General features: G+C 43.4%; 1 protein-coding gene across 3 annotated transcripts in view; it reads right to left on the reverse strand.

Annotated features, from left to right (window-relative positions):
* Positions 1-5,297, reverse strand: part of ACAN (aggrecan) — an 85,987-nt gene extending 80,690 nt beyond the window's left edge. For all 3 annotated transcript variants that reach the window (XM_027852135.1, XM_027852133.1, XM_027852134.1), the window contains exon 1: positions 5,192-5,297. The gene's annotated coding sequence lies outside the window, so the exon portion shown is untranslated. The remainder of the gene's footprint in view (positions 1-5,191) is intronic.
* Positions 5,298-6,357: the final 1,060 nt, after the last annotated feature.

Genomic DNA, 6,357 nt, shown 5'->3' on the forward strand with positions numbered 1-6,357 from the left:
AAAACAGGTGATGGAGGACAGGGTTGGCTTGAGCAACCTTCAGCAGATCCCTACTATCAGACAAAACACATACTACTTGTGGCATTTACAAACTTCTCTAATCCGATTCTAGATTGCTTTCCCCATATTATTTAGCATCTCTTCCTTTCTTGGATTCCAATATCTTCCTGTCTCCTTCCACCTTTGTGCATTTCTGAATACCAGCACCCCATGACTTCTTTACATCTCTGACAGCAGAGATGTTTCATTGAAAACTTCTAGCTAGGAAAAGCCTACATTAGCAGATTTGTAAGAATGAGACTTCTCACCAACCTTCCTCTTACATCTCTACTACCTTGTTCTCTTCAGAGAGGCCATTTCTCCACCTTGTTTCTCCTTTGGTGACCCCAACTCTTCTTTTCGTGTCACTTGCATGCTAGGACTCTTGCCCCCAGGACCCAAAATGTAATACTGTCCTGAGTAACTTATTCTCAAGAAATCTACAGGAAGGGGAAGGGTCAGAACAAGTTTCCTTGGGATAATAATGATAACAATAAACGAAACTTGTATAGTGCTTTAAGATACTTTACATTCCTTATTTTATTCGAGCCTCATAAAAACCCTATGTGGGCACTACAGGTGTTATCTTCAACTTAAAGATGAGAAAACAAAAAGTCAGCAAGGTTAAATGTCTTGCCTATGATCACATAGCTAATAAGTGCCAGAGGCAGGATTCAAACTCAGGTTTTCTGGATTTAAATCTAGTTTACAATACCATGGCACAGGTATTTCTAATACTCCAGACCAATGTTCAGTCACAGGAATTTTCCACCATGGACAACCAGAAAATGCATCTGGCTATAAGAAGGAGTAGGGTGATAGCTACCTTGGCATTTCAAATGGACAAGTAATAGGGTTCAGGACTGAAGCCAGATGTTCTTAGGACCTTCCTTGGCCCTCATCCCCAGCCTCAAATCACCTTTAGAAAGACAGAAAAAACCAACACCAAAAGAACAGACCTTACATGGCAAGAGGTGAATTTTTTTTTCTTTTTGGTCTTAAAAGGAAAAAAAAAAATAACCTCAGTGGGAAACAAATCTCCAAATCCTGATGCCCAACATTACATGCCCCAAATCCATCTATTCATAAGTGTAACAAAAAGCTTCTTTAGGTTATACTGTAAGTCCATTGAGAGTGAGGAAAGAGGGCCACTCACACACATACACACTCCCTTATGCACACAGACGGAGCCACAGATTCCTCCCCCCTCACACACACAGATTTGACTGTTCTGCTCTTTCACAAGGAGGCACTGAGTTTTTAAAAGTAAACTCTACAGTTTCCGTTCTTGCCCTGGATTCAACTTTTTTTTTTTAAAGTAACCGTTCTCTCCCATCTCCCTCCTTCTCTCCATCCCTCCTCTCTCTATTTCTAACAGCAGCAGCTGCAAAGATTATGTTATAGCCACTGAGTCACCTTGTGGTCCCCAGGATCTCCTGGACAGAGTTTTGTCACCCTGGAGAAGATGGGCTTGGATGGGGTCAGAGAGTCCAGCAACCATTGGGCTTATTGAAGCCCAATAAGGACTGGAGAGAGGTGAGGGGAAGCAGCAAGCCTTGCTATGGGGGATACCCTACATCGTGGCACCCTTTCCCCTTATCTCTCACAGCTCTGATGTGCTTAAGACCAAAAAGAAAATAAAAGGAAAGTAGAGGCGCCCACAATTAAAGAGAGAGGAGGGGGGAGGTACCAGTGCTAAAGAAAACACACGGAAAAAGCAGAACAGCATAGAGAAAAGGTCATTCTTGTGGAACTCTGGTCCCTCTCTCAGCTCAGTAACCCATTATGCTTTCCCCCAAGATTTTCCTCTTCATTTCTGTCACACTAATACTCTGTACATTTTTACATGTTCTCTAAGAGTTGTTCACTTTTACTGATTCTTATTCCTCTTTTTCCACCAAAACACACACACACACACACACACACACACACACACTGCCCCCAACTTAGATAGCTGTCTCAGTTCCTAAGCCAAAAAATATCAACTCTTGAGCTCCAGACAAGAAAGGGTTAATCAGAGGTTCCAGAGGACCAGCTGGGCGTCAGCTCTCTCCACTAGAGCAGCAAGGGGGCTTCAGTGCCTGTGACACCAGCCAGGAATTCTTAGTGACAGGGAAAACATCTACTCAGTTCCCCATGTCAGAGGGGTCCTGTGGTAGTGCATGTAGGATGTAAATGAAACACTGTCCTATTTGGTTACTCTCTAGTTTTTGGTTCTTAAAAGCATCAGAAAGGGGGAGCCTCTGGAAAGGGTTTCCTGGGAAGGACCCAGGCCACCTTGGGAAGTGTGAGAGGAAGGAATGAGTAGCTTTCTGGTAAGCTCACTTTTGGAATGTGGAGGGCAATTCAACTTTCCAGAGAGTGTGCAGGTGGGATTCATTGGCAGTAATGAGTGTGCTGTGGCATAGTATGTATATTTATGATGAATATGGGCTTGGGAGTGTATGATCAATGAATGGGTGTGCTGGCTGAAAGGAATGAGTGTGAGTAACAATTGTGTGAGTATTCGTGTAATGCATATTCATGAATATTAAATTAGATGAGATGATGTGGATGTTGGATAAATGTATAATTATCTCTCTCTCTTTTTTATTTTTTAAGTTAACGCCACACATATGTGGATCCAGATCTATGATTTTGGTGTAGGAAGGGTATGTACCTTTGACTTCATCTCTGTGGCGAGTTCTACATGAAACTTTCTCCACTAGTGCAAATTTGTAGCTCCCATCTATATGATACTAATCTGCATATAATCTTTATGCACACATATATGCATATATAGATATATGTACATATAAATTATATACACATACATATTATCATACATGTGATAAAGTGCAAAGAGTGCTAGATTTGGAGTCAGAGGACCTTGGTTTCAATTACAGCCCCGTTATTCGCTACTTATGTGACTCTGGGCAAATCATTAAGCCTTTCTGGGTCTCAGTTTCCTCATTTGTAAAATGCAATGGTTGGTCTGGGTCAGATGACTCTAATGTCTCTTCCAACTCAAAACTCAATGATCCTATGCATGTATATCTGAATGGAGGGCATGGGGATGTGTGAGATCAATGTGTTTGCTGAACTAGGTGTGAATGTGTAAAATTAGAGGATGTAGTGCACTTGCAAAAGTGCAGTGCTGAAATATTTCAGAGAAGTACACCAAGAGAAAAGCCTTATGGGAGTCATTTTTCTCTCTCTGGGCTCTTTATACCTTCAGTTTGCTGACTAATACATCAAACACATTTCCCACAAAATGAATAATGGAGAAAGGAGTATAATTTTAATATTTTTTCCACTGGGAATTTCATTTTCAAAAGCTAGAAAAACAAATTACCTTAAATACAATAGCTATTTATTTTTTAAAATGAGGGTATTTTTCTTGAAAGAAGTTTTCTGTTCTGAGGCAATTTATTCTTTCTTCACTGAAATCTTTTCAAAGAGTAGGGTAACTTCACATTTTGTTCTGTTTTCAAAGAGAGACACCCATCCTGAACACTCCTGACAGTCATACAGCACTATTCCCTTTCATTTTTTGCAGCACTTCTATTCCTAGGAGTTCACTGGCAGATGCTCCTGCCTCCTTCACCCACCCTACACCATCTTGCCCACTTTACAGAAGGCATTAGCAAGTCGCAGAAAACTAGTTATAAATCTTACGTAGGAAGGAAGCTCAGAGGTCATCTAGTCCAACCCTTTCATTTTACAAATGAGGAAACTAAGGCATGGTAGGTTAAATATCTTGCCCAAAGTCAAATAGGTAAGAAATATCAACAGTAGGACTTGAACACAGATCCTGTAACTCTCTCTAACTGGAACACACTGCCTCCAAGTGACTTGGATCCGCTGAACTAGAGGAGGAGTTACAGGCTATAGCCCCAGTATTGGCACCCTCATGTCCTTCCCACCTACTCTAGGGGCCAGAGGTGGGTAGTGGTGGTGGTGGTAATATAAAAACACATTTTGTCCTATTTTACAATATCTTTGTCTTACACTGCCTCCTCAATGCTTGAATTTACATACCTGTTGAAATATGGGATGACAGAGTTCATTAAAAATGAAAGTATAGTGGAACCCCATTATGACACAGCTTGTGTGTCCTTCAGGTCAGATTCTGACTCCTGAAACCTAACAACCATGCGGAGTGAAAACCAGATCCCAACAGTGTTCATCTACAAGGTAGGCTCTCTAAAGGGGTGGGCAATGTCAGAATGAGAAAAGTTCTTAAGGTAATTCTGAGGGAAACCTGCCCCTTTCTCTTTCCTAAACCGTAACTTGACAAAGGGAAATTCTTGGTGGGCATGGAGATTTTATATGGGCCAGTCCTGTATACTTGTTGGGAAGGCAGCCCTCCTTTTCATACATGCTCACCTGCAAATCAGTGTCTTCCATCCCTTTTTTTTTTTCAGTCCTGTTTGGCAGGGTCCTGCTCTTATTGGAGACCTTGGAAACCTTTTAGTTCCCCTATTTACTCCCTTGGCTGATGAAGCAAATAGAAAAAGAGGGAGGTTTGTCCAGCTCCATTCCCAAACAGACCCAGCAGACCCTTGGGTTAAATGAAACTCCCAAGAATTTGGAGTAAAGGGTCTTATTCTCTATCCTCTTTAATCTGTGGAGCTAAACTTCATTTTCTTCTAACACAATTTATTCAGAAAACTAATAAATGTTTCACATTCACAAATGTTCTCTGTCTGTCCATCAGCCCCCCTCTCTCTATCTGTATCTGTGTTTTCTGTCTGTTTCTGTGCCTGTCTCTCTCTTTCTGACTCTGTTTCCCTGCCTGCCTGCCTGCCTGTTTCTTTCTCTGTGAGTCTCTGTCTGTCTCTGTCTCTGTCTCTCATTCACTCAGGTTGAGAATAGGATCAATAAAAAAACCGATCGCTGGGGATTCCCTACGCCAAGCACTGGCAATTGCCTAGTCACAAGACATCAGCCACCACCACCCCCATCCTTCCTCCTAGCGCCGAGTTTGTTTTATCTGAAATGCACCAGTAGGTTAGGGAAACCGTCAGCTCCCAAATTTCCCTCTTCCCCAAAGTGGAGAAGGAGCCAATCAGCTTTAGCTCCCAGCCACGAGTGCGTTCTGAGTGCCGGCAAAGGAGAGAGCCTTAGGGAAGAGAAAAGAGAAGAGAAGAGAGAGAGGAGAAGGCGTTACCTTAAACAGTACAGCGCAGTTCAAGAAGTTAAGTCCCATACACCTGGCAGAGCAATTTAAGATTTCCTTTGGGTGATAGAAGGATGAAAAGTCCGTCCCTTCTTGTTCCTGAAGACCTCTTCTTCACAGCCTCCAGAGAGATGTTTCTGCCCTTAAATTTTTGCACTCCCCCTCCGCCTCTCTAGAAAAAAAGCAAAAATCCCTCCCCACCCAGTGTGATGTTCCCAGGTTCTTTTCAGGCTGTTACAGCAGCAGGAGAAGCAGCAGGGTCAGAGTCCTGGTCGTGAGCGTGAAAGAAAGCTAAAAGATCTTTCTGGTATTTTTTGTTTTTCCAAACCCCTCCAGCCCAGAGTCAGATCACTGCCAGTGGCTGAAAAGAGAGACCTTTAAGACTCCTCCTGTCAGCCTCCTTAGACACCTCCTGGTATGCTATGTACTCAGGGATCCACCTCTAGCGCACTTAGGGTAGGTAGGCAGGCAGGCATCGAGGGAAATGACACATAGGGTGGGGGTGGAGGTGGGGGTGGAGGAATGGGAGGGTGTTAGGGAAGAAGGAAAAACCCTCCCTCCTGGGGAAGGGGGGGGGAGAGCAAAGTGGGGGGAAGGGGAAAAAGGATTCTGAACCGCAAAAAAAGAGCGCTGACGGAGGGCTCTGATAGTTCCCTTTGGAAACCCACAGCTGGTCCAGCAGCGCTGGGGGATCTTAAAAAAAAAAATGAATTTAAGCCATGAGAAAGAAACGAGGAGTTATACAGGGGAAGGTGTGAAATTAAAAGATCAACTTAATTAAGAAAGGGTTGTGAGGAAAGCGTTATAGTAACTGTGTGTCTGCATTGCAGTCAATAGCACTGCAGCCTGAATGGGAATTAACATACTTCTGAGCAGCTGAAAATGGGGATAACCCCGGATCATGTTGAAAGTTTGGAACACTCTGGTGTGGTTTATCTGTGCGGCTGAGGGCAATGGGGGAGGGAGGGGAAAAGAAAGAAGGAATCTGGGGAGAGAATGCTGAGTCCAAGCATTCAGGCCTGAGGGGTGGGTGGGATGAAGGGACCCTCAAGCTTCAGGCTATGATGAACCAGTTCAGAGTAGTGAAGGAGCTTGGGGGTTGGGAAGTGGAAAGGTGGCTGGGGATACTATGTTGGGAGCTCGAGGAAAAGAAAAAG

This window comes from Vombatus ursinus, unplaced genomic scaffold (assembly GCF_900497805.2).
Source record: "Vombatus ursinus unplaced genomic scaffold, bare-nosed wombat genome assembly UNPS02009205.1, whole genome shotgun sequence".
In the NCBI taxonomy this organism is placed as follows: Eukaryota; Metazoa; Chordata; class Mammalia; order Diprotodontia; family Vombatidae; genus Vombatus; species Vombatus ursinus.